Raw genomic sequence first — 14,643 nt, 5'->3', positions numbered from 1 at the left:
TTAAAGTGGAGGAGCTGAGGACGACTCCAAAGTTAAAGGAACTTACTGTGTAACATGAAGACTGGGGTTCAGATCCTGGTACCCTCACAAGTCAGGCATCATGCACATGCTTGTAATGCTAGCTCTGAGAAGTAGGATCACTGGAACTTGCTGGCTTCCAACTTAGCTGACACAACTGGAGCCCCAGGTTCAGAGAGAGAGACCGTGCCTCAAAGGAATAGGAAGACAGTGATAAAAGAGGACACGCAAAGACAGAGGCATGCACAGCAGCACACGAAGGTGTGCATATACTCTCACAGACTCTCTCGCACACATAAACAAATAAATTGTTTTTTAAAAGATGAAGCAGCAATTGAGGAAAACAGTCTCAACCTTGGGCTGTCATATGCACATGTACACACCCACACCTGAACACGTGTGTATACACACAAAAACACATATATACAGGGAAGCAGAAGAAGTCCCCCTTATTGTCTCTCCTTAAAAGCTAAATAACCTTGAACAAATTACTCTTCAGGAACTTTATTTCCTTCTCTGTAAAACCTTTCTCACCATTTTCTTCTACATAATTTCAGGACCAAATATGATCATTCCAGTGGGAAAATTATACAGTGTTTTTATAGTTATTATTAAAAAGATAACAATGGCATACTCAGCAATCTGTGTGTACAAATAGTATGGTCACATACTTTAGTGAGGTGGTAACAGTTTTAGAGTTGATGTATATATTTTCAACAGGAAGTTTAGAAGTTAAAAGGAAATTCCACATTTATTGTTGTATCGTTTACCCTGACAGAACCTATAAAGAATGCTTGTCTTGGGGCTGGAGAGATGCTCAGTGGTTAAGATCCCCTGGTGCTCTTGTGGAGGACTGGAATTCAGTTCTTACACTCAGTTGGGTGGCCCAAAATCTCCTGTAACTAACTTCAGCTCCAGGGAATCCAACACCCTCTTCTGGCCTCCTTCAGCACTTTTACGTGCGTGCGTGCGTACACACACACACACACACACACACACACACACACACACAAATATTTTAACGATGGTGAATACAGAGTTACTGTGTAATACTTGATATTCAAGCATGCATTTACATTCATATTTACTGGAAACTTCTGTGGGTCAGATATTGTTAGGCATTTTGCTGTATTGTGTTAATTCCAAAAGTGGCTTCAAATCTAATTCACTAATAATTTCTGTTACATGATGTTGGACATTTTAAAGAGATAACATCCAGGGAGGAAGTGGGTGTTAAAACATATAGCAAGCCTGGCGTGGTGGAGCACACCTTTAATTCTAGCACTTGGGAGGCAGAGACAGGCAGACCTCTGTGAGTTTGAAGCCAGCCTCGTCTACATAGCGAGTTCCAAGCCCAAATCTAATTCACTAATAATTTCTGTTACATGATGTTGGACATTTTAAAGAGATAACATCCAGGGAGGAAGTGGGTGTTAAAACATATAGCAAGCCTGGCGTGGTGGAGCACACCTTTAATTCTAGCACTTGGGAGGCAGAGACAGGCAGACCTCTGTGAGTTTGAAGCCAGCCTCGTCTACATAGCGAGTTCCAAGCCAGCTGGGGCTACAGGGAGACCCTGCCTCAAAAAAAAAAATAAATAAATAATAAATAAATAAAATAGCAACATCATATAAAAGGCTCCCACAATTATGTGCATAGAAAAATAAAATATTTCTTATATATATGCAGCAATACATTCTTATAAATCAGTTTCAATGGATCTTATAAAATTCTTAAATCAGAAAATCATATACACAAGCTAATATTAATAGAAAACAAATCCAAAAGCATATATTCCTTTCCTATGGCTTCTAGAGCAAAACCCCACAAGTTGGATAGCTTAAAACAACCAAGACTTACTCTTACAGCTCTGTAGGCTAGAAGTTCAGAAAGTGAAGTGTTGTCAGGGTTGCTTCTTCCTGGGATTCTAGCTTCTGATGTTCCCCAGACATCCTTTGCATCCCTGGATTGCAGCTACATCACAGCCATCTCTCCCTCTGCCACCACAATGCTTCTCTACTATGTCTGTCTCCATATATGAAGCACATGTCATTGGATGTAGGTTCCACTCCAATTCAGTATGACCTCAGCAATGATTTCATCTGCTAAGGCCTCTTCCATATACAACATCTTCAGAGGCACCAAGGTTTAAATCTTCAACATTTTAAGAAGGCACACCTGAGCCACAGAAGGTTTTCAAAGTTTTGTTGGGTTTTGCCTTAAACATTTCAGTGTAAATTGTAGACACATTGTCTGATTACTTCTAAATGCTTCAGTATGCATTTTTTAAAATATCAGGTCACCCTCTTAAATAACCAAAGCAAGCTCATAAAAATCAAGAAATTAGTATTGATATATATTTCCCTTTAATTCACGGACATCAATTTTTTCCAATTGTTCCATTTAAAAAACCATAAACAAATAAAACAAAAAGTAACCCCCTTCAACTTGCCTTCATAATCTAGGATCCAATTTAGGTCAATTTAGTTGTGTCTCTTTGGTCTCTTTCAAACTGGAAGAACCCCGTTTTCCCTTTTCTCTGATGATTTTGATGTGTTTTGAAGATCACAGACCAGTAGCTTTGCAAAGTGTCCTTTAATTTGGATTTGTCTGATGTTTCACCAAGATTCAAATAAAGCTATGCATTTGGCAGGAATCCTGTACAAGGATGCTGTGTTTCTCTCAGTGCATCATGTTGGGAAATGCATGATGATGGTTCCTCCTGTTACTGGCAGTGCAGACTATTATCACTTGGTTAAGATGACACATGCTGGGTTTCTCCACTGTGTAGCTTTTAAATAATTAATAAGCAGTTGATATGCAATTGTGGGGAGATACTTTGAGGCTATGTAAATATCCAGCTCTTCATCAAACTTTTACCCACTGGTTTTAGCATCCATGGATGTTTCCTGCCTGAATCATTTATGAATATGAAATAGTAATTTCAGACTTCATCATTCCTTCTCCATTAACTAGTATTCTCCTTGCAGTAGAGCATAGTCTTTTTCATTCATTTGTACAAATGGTGACTCATGGATCTTTAGTTTATTCAGTGAGTTACTGAATTCATTACCGTTGTTTCTGGGATTTTGCTCTAGACTCCTCACTGTTCCCAGTCCTTTTTCTTCTTTGTTGAAAGAATTCAGACGAGACCCACAGATCATGGTGTAGAACACATGCAAAGGTCATCACTCAGAGTTTATTAATACAAGCCATTCTCAAGAGTGAGAATGGCCAATAGCCAAAGAGACCATTGTGCCAACTAACAGTTTTAGGTAGGTTTTGTACTAGTTCTTAAACTTTTTGGTGAACATTTACCTGTCCAGGTGATTGACAGGCCCATTTGGAATAACTTTTTTAAATTTATTTTTATTTTATGTATATGACTGTTTTGCCTGCGTATATGTGTGTGCAATACCCATGGATGCCAGAAGAGGGCATCAGATTCCATGGAACTGGAGTTATAGATAGTTGTTAGCCACTACATGCATGGTGAGAACCAAACCTGGGTCTTCTGGAAGAGCATCAGATGCTTTTAACCTCTGAGCCATCCCTCCATTCCCTTTATTAACTTTTAAAAAAAGATTTAAGTATATGTAAACATATGTATGTCTGTGTGCAGGTGTTCTTGAAGGTCAGAAGAGGACATCAGATCCCCTAGGAGCTAGCGTTATGAGACAGTCATGAGTCATCTGACCTGGGTGCTGTATGCTACTGAGACATCTCTCCATACCCCCTCCAATTTGGATTAACTCTTAAGGGAGGGGATAATAGTTTGGCTTTGTTCTTTACCAGAAAGCCTCTGGCTAGATAGTAATCTTAGGAGCTCTTGGGCAGTTTACTATGTCATTTGTCCACCCAGGACCAAAGCTACAACTCAGATTCCATTCCTACAAGACCAGTAACCAGTCTTGTGGTTTCAGTTTCTGGTTTTACAAGTTCTGATTATGAGGGTGGATTCCATACTCAACATTTAAGCCTACTAATACCTGACTACCTTCCAAACACTGTTCTTATTTATTTCATTGTCACATTTAATCAATGGAAGTCCTCTCATACTAGCCTCTTTGACCTTCTGAAGTGTCATTATTATTTTTTGGTCACTTCCTTACTTTGACTATCAACTTGACAAAGGATCTAGAATCACTTGTAGACAAGCCTCTGGATTTGTCTATGAGGGATTATCTAGATTAGGTTGGCCTCTAGGCTTGTCTGTAAGAGATTAGTTTAATTGAGGTGGGAAGACCCAAAAACCATTTAATGGGCCAGGGTCTTAGATCGAATATAAGGAAAAAAGCTGGGGCTGGAGAGATGGTTAAAAGCACTGACTGCTCTTCCAGAGGACCCAGGTTTGGTTTCCAGCACCCACATGACATCTAACAACCGTAATTCCAGGGAATCTGTGCTGGATAGCTTTATGTCAACTTGACACATCTGGGTTGAGAGAGCCTCAATTGGAGAATTGCCTTCATTGGACTGGTCTGTGGCCATGTCCAAGGGGGAAACTTCTTGATTGTTGAGTGATGTGGGAGGGCCCAGCCCACTGTGGGTGGTGCCACCCCTGGGCAGGTGGGCCTATGTTGCATAAGAAAACAAGCTGAGCAGGGGCCAGGGGAGCAAGTCAATAAGCAGTGATCCTCCATGGCCTGTGCTACAGCTCCTGCCTCCAGGTTCCTGTCCTGAGTTCCTACCTTGGACTCCCTAATGAACTGTGACCCGGGCAATGTAAGATAAATAAACCCTTTCCTCCCCAAGTTGGAAGTGGTCAGAGTGTTTTGTCACAGCAATGGAGAAACAAACTAAGACAGAATCTAATGCCCTTCTTTTGGCTTCTGTGGGCATTGCACAACCTGGGCACACTTAATATTCAGGCAAAACACTCATACACATAAAGTAAAAATAAATCAAAAAAAAAATTTTTTAAAGGAAAAAGCCAGCTGGACAGTAACTGCACCTGTCCAGAACAGGGTCAGGGACTGGACAACAGAACTAAGGAACCAGTCAAATGGCCTTAGGTCAAAGATGATTTTTTTTTGTCTTTTTGAGACAGGGTTTTCCTTGTAGCCCCAGCTGGCCAGAAACTCACTATGTAGACCAGGCTGGCCTTGAACTCACAGAGATTTGCCTGCCTCTACCTTCTGAGTGCTGGGATTAAAGGCCTTGTACCACCATGCCATGGGATTAAAGGCATTGCACCACCAAACCCTGGGATTAAAGGCATTGCACCACCATGCCCGGCAACAGTTCCTTTCTTAAATTGCTTTTGTCAGGCATTTTGTCACAGCCATGTGACAAGTAACTAATGTAATAATACAAGCCCTTTTCAATCATATCTGAGTTTATGATAATGAGATGATCTTAGAGAAGGGAAATGGGGCTGGGTTCTAGAAGAACAGACCACATGATTGTGGTTTGGGGACTGGAATCTGTAGCACCACACCCCAATCTACCAGGAGGGGAGAGGAGCTGAGGATTGAATTTAATCCCCAAGGGCTAATAATGTATTCAAAAAGGTTTATATAAAGAAACTTCCATATAAACCCTAAACTACAGGGTTTGAAGAATTTCTAGACCCATGAACACATCAAATTGATGAAATGATACGGAAACACTGCACACCCACAACCTCTCCCCTTGTTCTTTGAATCCTTTCCATTTGGTTACTCTTCAGCTGTATCCTTTATAATACACTAGTAATGGTAAATAAAATATTTCTCTGAGTTCTATGAGTCTGTATAGCAAGTTATTAAACTTGAAGAGGAGGTCATAGGATCCACCCCCTCCTGATTTATAGCCAGTCAGTCAGAAGTACAGGTGGAAATCTAGAACTTTTACAATTGGCATCTGAAGTGGGAACAGTCTTGTAGAACCAAACTCTTAACCTGTGGGTCTGCACTAATTCTGCTAATTCCAGGATAATTGGTGTCAGAATTGGATTGTAGGGCACAGTTGGTATCTAGAGAGTTGGAGAACTGGTTGGTATGAGATACCACACGTGGTATTAGAAGTGTTGTACATGTAGAGAGAGCAACCCTTGTGTTTATTTGAGCACACATCTCCCACGTATTTCTTCTTTTCTAGACAGACATTGTAAAGGAAAAGACTGGATTTAGGAAAACATAAGGCATAATAAATTTTAATTATAAAAGACACATAATACATCGAACTTGTTTTGCTATCTAGTAGAAAAATATCTCCTCCCTCAACTATAAATTTGGCTGAGAGACAAGGACAAAATAATTACATATTCACCTCTATCTTTCAATGAAGACAGAAAGAGCTTTCCATTTCAAATTTGCTTTGTTTTGTACCACATGTGGGTTAATTAGATAAAACCATGTCATGTGCCAGTTTCAATCAGCCTGAAAATAATCAGAAAACCAGGTTTGGCATAGTTTATGCTGTTTTGGCTCAGATAGACAAAGCACAAAATGCAAATTGGCTCCAGAAAACAACATATGTACTCTCCTGCCAGCTCTTCTTTCATGGGATTATCTGTAGCTGGCACCCAAGCAGCCGATGCTACTCTGGGTGACTGTTAGACAAATCTACATGGTGCAGATATCCATTTTCCCCCATTAGATAGTGACCACCTCCAAGAAGGGCTCTTATTTTGCTGCCTTTGACATAAGCCAAAATTGGCTTGCCAATTATTGGCTGTCAGTCAACCGCAAATACACGGTGAAGGTAAAAATGAACACACGTTTTTGTTTGCTTATCCCCTAGTGACTTCCTTTAGGTTCATTTCTTATGATCTTTATTCTGTGTAATATTAGTCCTGAAATCAATCCACAACTGTATTTCCTTGTAGGCAGTTCTGTGAAACACTAAAGGGATAAAGGCAAGGAATTTCACTGTCTTCCTACATTAATGTGGTATCAATAGTGTTCCAGAAGATAAATATTTTTGCAAATATCCAAGCAATAAGTGTTATAGGTCAGAGTTCGAAAAAAATCACCAGCACCACTTTAAGAAAAGTAGCAAAGTAAATGTTTATTATTTCAACTGGCCAGGCTGTCTATCTTGGGAGTAGACACCTCCCTGATCATTGTCGGGTCAGAGTTTTTATAGGACTGCAGAAATATTATTCAAACAGGACACTTGTGAACCAATCAGGTTTGTACAATGTAGCAGAACTTTGAATCTATCAATCAACAACCAATCATTATACAGACAAGTGATACAGTCATATAACTTGGCAGTCAACTTTGTAATTTTAAAATTAGTCAACTTCCTAGCCATAAAAAGTATAATAAGAAAGCTGAAATCAGCAGGTACCGGGTGGTCATACAGTAACAGGGTGGTCTTATACTTTGTGTCAAGGTGACCTAAAATAGCAAGTGAGTTACAGGAGTGAAAACAAGCAGTTAGCCAGATGTAGAATGTCTGAGATTAGCATGTTCCACTGGTTTGTGATTGACCTATTTCTTAGAACTCAAGGCTGCTGTCTCTTTTTAAATATATCCCATAAGTGAAAAGAGGTTACTATTAAAATAGCTATTCTGAGCAAGATGGAGTAACTTAGGTTAAGTTGCTAATATAGTTCATAAGGGGAGTAATTATTTAAAAAATAAAATCCACTTTAGCTACTTTAACTTTTCCGCTTATTGTTATTACATATTTTACCATATAAACTGCCTGACTTTAATACACAAAGGAATATGATTGTACATTAAACTCTATTTATTTATTTTTCATGGTGCTAGGGAGAGAACCCTGAACAATGTATGCTAGGTGAGTATTCTACCACTGAATTACAGCCTCAGTCCCTGGCTTTTTGAAAAGAGTCTGGTTAAGTAGCCCAGGCTGGCCTCAAACTTGTCATCCTATTTCTCTCTGCCTCCTAGGTGCTAGGATTATAGGTATGCATTACCATATTGACTTTGTTTTTCATTTTTTAATGAATTTTTGCAAATTTCATATAATATGTTTTGGTCATATTTAGACCCCTTCCCCTATCTGCAACCCCATCAGTACCCCCCGCCCCGAGCCTGATTTCATGCCAAACCAAATGACCTCCAGTGTGGGTTCTTCCACCAGAGCCTGGTCCACCTATCTAGTATCCTTAAAGAAAACATCCTTCAAGAAAACTGACTCTTCAAGGCCAGCCTGGTCTACATAGTGAGTTCCAGGACAGGACAGCTGGGGCTACAGGGAGACCCTGTCTCAAAAAGACCAAAAGAAAAAGAAAAAAAGAAAATTGACTCTCTCTCCCAGCAGCTGGTTGGTTGCCAATAGTTTCTCAATTAGGGCTGGATCCTCCTACCTACCTCCCAACATCCATGCTGGGATTTTGTCTGGCTTGAGCTTACATGGGATGTGTGCATGCTATCATCAATGCTGTCCAGCTGTTTAGAAAACTCTGATGCTTTGTGGTCATCCACCACCTCTGGGTCTTACAATCTTTCCAAGCCCTCTTGCTCAATGATCCCTGAGCCTTGAGGACCTCATTGTACTTTTTAAAAATAAAGACTATTTTCTAGAATATTCTAGAATGCCAGGTGGATGGAGATGTTGCTGTCTGTAGTATAGGTGAAAATCCACTTGCTCAGTCACCAATGACAACTCAGTTGCCAAATCTTATAGGGGTATTAGTGGATCCATTGCTTGAATCATGACTTGAGTTATATGTGGGCTTGTCATCCCTCATTATTTCAAGCTTTCTGAAGCTTCCTTACTTTCCACGACCCCACTCTCTCCTAGCTCTTCTGTTTCTTTGTTTCTCCTTTGTAATTTCAGTTGTTCTTCCCTTCCCCCCATTCCTTTAGTCCTGGAGTCCACAGACTCTAATCCTCCATTACCCTGTATAATTTTCCTAGCTCAAGAGTGGGCAATGGAAGAACTCCAGGAATCACTTTGGGCTCTTCCCTTTCTCTTACTCCCCATCTGCTCAATCCCAACTGTTCTAATGCCATTCTTTGGCAGCTAATTCACCTACTTGGATCAATCAGAACACTTTTGTTGCAAACACAGAAAACCCAAGTAAAACCTGGCTTTAAAATAAGATGACACTTTTCTCAAAGAGATGTTGGCATTTAGAAAGGTCAAAAAGGATTTTCCTGTTTAAATGAGACAAGTGACCTAAGCATTTACTGCTGTGTGTGGACTTTGTATCCTGAACAAATTCCCATTTTAAAAGGTTTTTAAAAAAATATTAATAGCAATCAATGAAATTTGGATATGATCTAGACATTAGATGAAAGGTTATCCATGGTTTTTGTTGGGTGTCACAATAGTGTGGATATGTTAGAAAATGTCAGTATTTATCAGAAACAAATACTAATATATTCAGAGTAAAATGTCTTGAACTGCTTTAAAGTACTTTGTTAGACAAATGAAAATAGAATTGTGACAGAAACTTGATATGTGCTGATGAATTTGGGGGATGTGAAGGTTCATTATACTGTTTGTTCTATGTTTCATATGCCTAAATCTTTAACAAAATTAAAGAACAAGCAAAGGGAGCTTTTACTCTCATAACTACAAAAGTTCAGATACGGATTTAACTCAAGTAAAGCTTCATTAAGTAGTATCACCAAGGACCCAGGTTCTTTCTAACTTCCTTAAGACTCTCAGTGATGCCTGCTTCATCCTAAGATGCTATTTTCTAGTGGTAGAGGGACCACAGTTCCCTGTTTACTAGACACTCTCAGTTACATTTACTGTCCTAAAAAGAATTTTTATAGCACTGTATTTCTCTGAAATGTGACCTTGTTTTGATGATAAATTAATGTCACCCTTGTTCATGGCTGTCAAACAACTGCCAACCGCAATTAGAATTTTGTGCTTTTTTGTTCATATCTAGCTGAAGAGAGAAAATGATTTCCCAGAAGCACACAGAAAGCCCTCCCTACAATCCTAATGTACCCAAGAGGCAAAGTACCCATCCAAGAAACAAACATCTTAGATAGAGTGATGGGGTGTATTGTTTGACTTGGGTCAATTGGAGCCCGCCTTGAGAGTAGAACACAGAACCAATGCTGGCTTCCATGCTGAAAGGAGCTAAAGAGGATTTCACATGGGGAAACAAATCCAGTAGAGGTCATCACATTCCTCCCTTCCAGGTCTTCTGCTCCAGTTTAGTTCTCAACATCTCTTACACTATTGTGGTTACTTTTCTGATGATCCTTCTCTTTAGTTTGACTCATCACTGTATTGCTACCAGAATGTTCTTCCTATCATGTAGATGTAATCCTGTGCTGTGGCTTGGATATGAACAGTCCCCACTAATCTCATATGTTATTAAGGACTTGACTACCAGCTGGTAGACCTTTGAGACCTTTGTTTAGATCATGAGTGCTCATAATTCATCAATGGATTAATTCAGTGGTTGATTCCTATTGGGAGGTGGGGCCTGTTTGGAGGAAGTTGGTCACTGAGGTGTGACTTTGAAGGCTATATCTTGTCTCTACATTCTTCCTCTCTCTCTCTCTCTCTCTCTCTCTCTCTCTTTCTCTCTCTCTCCCCCCCTTCCTGGCCACCATGAGGTAAGCATCTCTGATCTTTACATGCTTCCATGCTGTTCTACCTCCAGAGCCAAGGAACCAAGGATTGAAACCCCTGCAAGTCTGAGCCAAGATAAATCCTTTCTCCCTGAAGTTGTTTCTTTCAAGTATTTTATGGCAGTGACAAAATGCTAGTTGACAAATCAAATTGCCACTGGATTCAATATTCTTTGATGTTCCATAAAACAAATCCTAAATGCCTTCGTTTATCATATTAAGCTGTTCAATATTTGGCCTTTGGCTATCTGCCTCATCCACCTTTATCCTCTTCTTCATGATTTAAGATGTAGTAAAGCTGAATGGCTTGTAGAACTGTTCACATACAATGCTTGCTTATACCTCACGCCCCCAAGTCTGCCTCCTCCTTATAATGCAGCAAGTCTGATTTCATCCCTTCATTTTAACTTCAGTTCTAGTTTTTTGCACCCTCCCTTAGACATCCTGCACCCCTTCTCCTTTGTGTTACAGAATGTCACATAGTACAGTCCCTCTGCCTACCTGACCAGGATAAGGGTTTATGGGTAAACTGAAAAAAAAAATCAATTATATATGGGATCACAATAGTCATGATACATATTTTACACATAATTTTTAATATCACACATAAATCACCTTCTCAATTTTATTTTGTCTCCTCTAAGAAACATTTTTTTGACATTTTTTTTTCCTTTCCTTTTGTTTGAGACAGGCTCTCATATAGCCCAGGCTGACCTCAAAGTTGCTATGTAGCTGAAAAGACTGTGAACGCCTGCTTGTGAGTGCTACTAGGATCATGGGTGTGCACAATAATGCCCATCTTGTGTGGTACTGGGCATTAAACCCAGGACTTCATGCATGCTAGGCAAATACTCTACCAAGTGAGCACATCCCTTGCTCCTAGATATTTTTTTTTCTTTTTGATAAAAGTCTTCCCACCCCAGTGAAACTATAATTCTACAACAGACATATCCTATATTCATCTATGTGTTCCCTGTTTATCTGCAGGGTGGAAGCCTTTTATGTGAATGTGGGTCTCAGATTCTCTTATTCTCTCACAATGATAATCGGTCCTTTAGGATTTCTTATTTGTTTTGTTTAAAATGAAGAGGAAACAAGATATGTTAAGGAAAAATTGAATGTAGAATCATATTCAATTTCTGAATTGAATTTTTTTCTGTCTTTGACCACTTTTAAATAGCGTGGGGTGTGGGGTCTCTCCCTTTCCTCGTGGGTCATTGGCCACCAGTCCATGAGGACAATGGGAGCAGAAGCGACTAACGGGATCAGGGACGGCCAGTGAGCACTGACGGAAGAAAGCCCTTCCGGGGAGGCAGGTTCAGTGATACAAACAGCTCCAGACTCAGTGAAACAGCTCCGTTTATTCAGTGGGATGTTAGGGAAAATATAGTGTGGAGGCAGTAGCCAATGCTTTATTTACATGTGGCAGTAGGCTCCTATCATCCGACTATGGGGCAATGCCTAATTATCATATAGAAAAAAACCTGGGGGTAGTTTTCACTCCAGGTAACAATGCCAAAGGTCAGGTTTTAAATGAGGCCAAGCATCCCTGCTTGAGAGCACTTTCCAGGTAAGTCAGGCAGGAAGCCCTGCTGAGAAAGGAACTAACCTTAACAGCAGGGTTCCCCAACAGTGGTGTGTGTGTGTGTGTGTGTGTGTGTGTGTGTCTGTGTGTTTGTGCATCTATGTGTGTACATGTGGACACCAAAGGTTGATGTCAAATATTTTTCTCTATTGCTTTCAACCTTGTTTTTTTGAGATGGGCTCACTATCCTGTTTTCTTTTCCTCTCTCTCTGTCTCTGTCTCTCTGTCTCTCTCCCTCTCTCTCTCTCTCCTTCTTTCCGAGACAAGGCCTCAAGAGTCTCAGGCTAGTTTTGAATTTCTGATCTTGCCTCCATCTGAGTGCTGGGATTACAGCTATATACTACCGTGACCAGCTAAATAATTTGATTTTATGAAGTATTTTAAAGGCATTTAATTTCATTTTCCCAGCACCTCCCCCACATGTATTATTTACATATATTATTTAATGCTTAATCACATTTTAAAGTTTCAAAGATAACATCCTTGGGGGTCAACACAATGTTGGAGAGGGGTGGGACAGTAAGAAGAAAAGGCCTAAGGAAATAAATAGGTGAAAAAGGTAACATAAAGAAAATAGTAAGACCACTTTGAAGAATTTACTATGTATCAGGCAGTTTATTTTTACTGTTGTCGTAACAAATGCGAGAGAAAAACAATTTAAAAGGAGGAAGGATTTATTTTAGCTCATGTTTTTAGAGGCTTCATTCAGGGTGGGCTGGGACCATTGCTATAAGCCTGTGGTGGGGAAGAACAAGTGGGAGCCTGTGTTGGAAGAGGCTGCTCACGGCAGTCAGAAAGCAGAGAGGAAGCAGGGGAGGGACCCTACACAGACATAAATCCTGTGCCAAACTTGGTGGTGTATACCTTTAATCCTAGCACTCTGGAGGCAGAGGTGGTGGATGTGAGTTCCAGGCCAGCCAGAGCTACATAGTGAGACACCATCTCAAAGTCAAAAAAGAAAAAGACAATAAGCCCTAAGGACCCCTCCAATGACCTACTTCTTCCAAGTAGGCTTTACCCCTGGAAGGTTCCAACATCTTCCAATAATACCAAATAGTGAATGTGTGAATGTATCAGTAGATTAACTCATTAAGATTAGGTCAGAGCCCTTGGGAGCCAATCATCTCTCCAGGATTGAATCCACAAGCTGGGAGGCAAGTCTTCAGAACATAAGTCTTGGGCTAGAGAGATGGCTCAGTGGTTAAAAGCATTGGCTGCTCTTGCAGAGGAACAGGGTTCAGTTCTGAGCATCCACTTGATAGCTAACAACCATCCTTAACTCCAGTTCCTCTTGGCTGACTTTCACAGGCACTGCAAAACACAGGTGCACTTATGTACATGCAGGAAATATACTCATCCACATAAAATAAAAACACTAAATTAAAAATATTTAAAATGGAAATTTGCACCAGGCATGCTAGCATAGATTTTTAATCACTGCCCTCAGGAGGCAGAGGCACACAGATTTCTGTGAGATTGAGGCCAGCCCGTTCTACATAATGAGTTCATGCCAGCCAGGGCTACATAAGCCCTTATCTCAAAAAAAAAAAAAAAAAAGAAAAAATTAATACAACCTCTCCTTTCTCTCTCTTTTGGGATTCACAAAACACATTCCCCTTCATTCTTAAGGAAGCCAGAAAAGTAAGTTTAGCTAAATCAGGAAGAGACCCTGAGGGGAGAGGAAAGGATTTCATTGCGCTTGTTTTTATCCTTTCTTTGCTGGTAAGGTTGAGCCTACTAAAGAACTAGAGGCTAAGTAGTCACCAGGGATGAGATTTTCTTTAAAACTGGCTGCTTCTGTAGCTAGACTCCTGAGGCGGCAGTGGACGGGGGTTCAGTGACGTCTAAGCAGACAGGAGTCTACTTTCAGTATGTTGGAGTCTGGCCTGAGGTGCAATCCTGCTGACCACCCTCTTCCTTGCTGTCCTCACTCCCTTTTTTCCTGGCTTCTGTTTTGGAAGCTTCCCTCCAGTCCTTGAGCAGGTGCACTGCTCTAAAAAGAACTGGTTCACCTGGGTCTTGGTCTAATTGCTTATTTGCTCCAGGATAGCAGCTTGTGACTGTCAGGATCCAGGTGCTAGGATACACCATTAGCTTCCCTTAGACTGTAAACTCCAAGGGCTTGAAGACCTCATTTATGTGCTTGATGCTAAAGGCCCAATGCTTCAGTACTGGGCTTAATACCTAACATATGCTCAATAAATATTTATTGAATAAATAGGTTAACAAATTATCTGTAGGCCCCAATTCGTTTGTTTTGCTCACAACCGCCTTTTATGACTGTGGATTAGATTAATGAAAAATAACTTCTGGGGCTGGAGATATGGCTTAGTGGTTAAGAATGCTTCCTGCTCTCCCAGAGGACCAGAGTTCAGTTCCCAGCACCCATGTCAGGTTACTAACAACCACCTGTAACTCTAGCTGCTCCAGGGGATCCAATGCCCTCTCCTGGCCTCCACTCACTCACACACACACACACACACACACACACACACACACACACACCTGCACACCTACATACACATAAATAAATAATAA

Source organism: Nannospalax galili, unplaced genomic scaffold (genome assembly GCF_000622305.1).
Source record: "Nannospalax galili isolate Female #2095 unplaced genomic scaffold, S.galili_v1.0 scaffold386, whole genome shotgun sequence".
Classification (NCBI taxonomy): domain Eukaryota; kingdom Metazoa; phylum Chordata; class Mammalia; order Rodentia; family Spalacidae; genus Nannospalax; species Nannospalax galili.
This window is presented reverse-complemented; position numbering follows the sequence as displayed.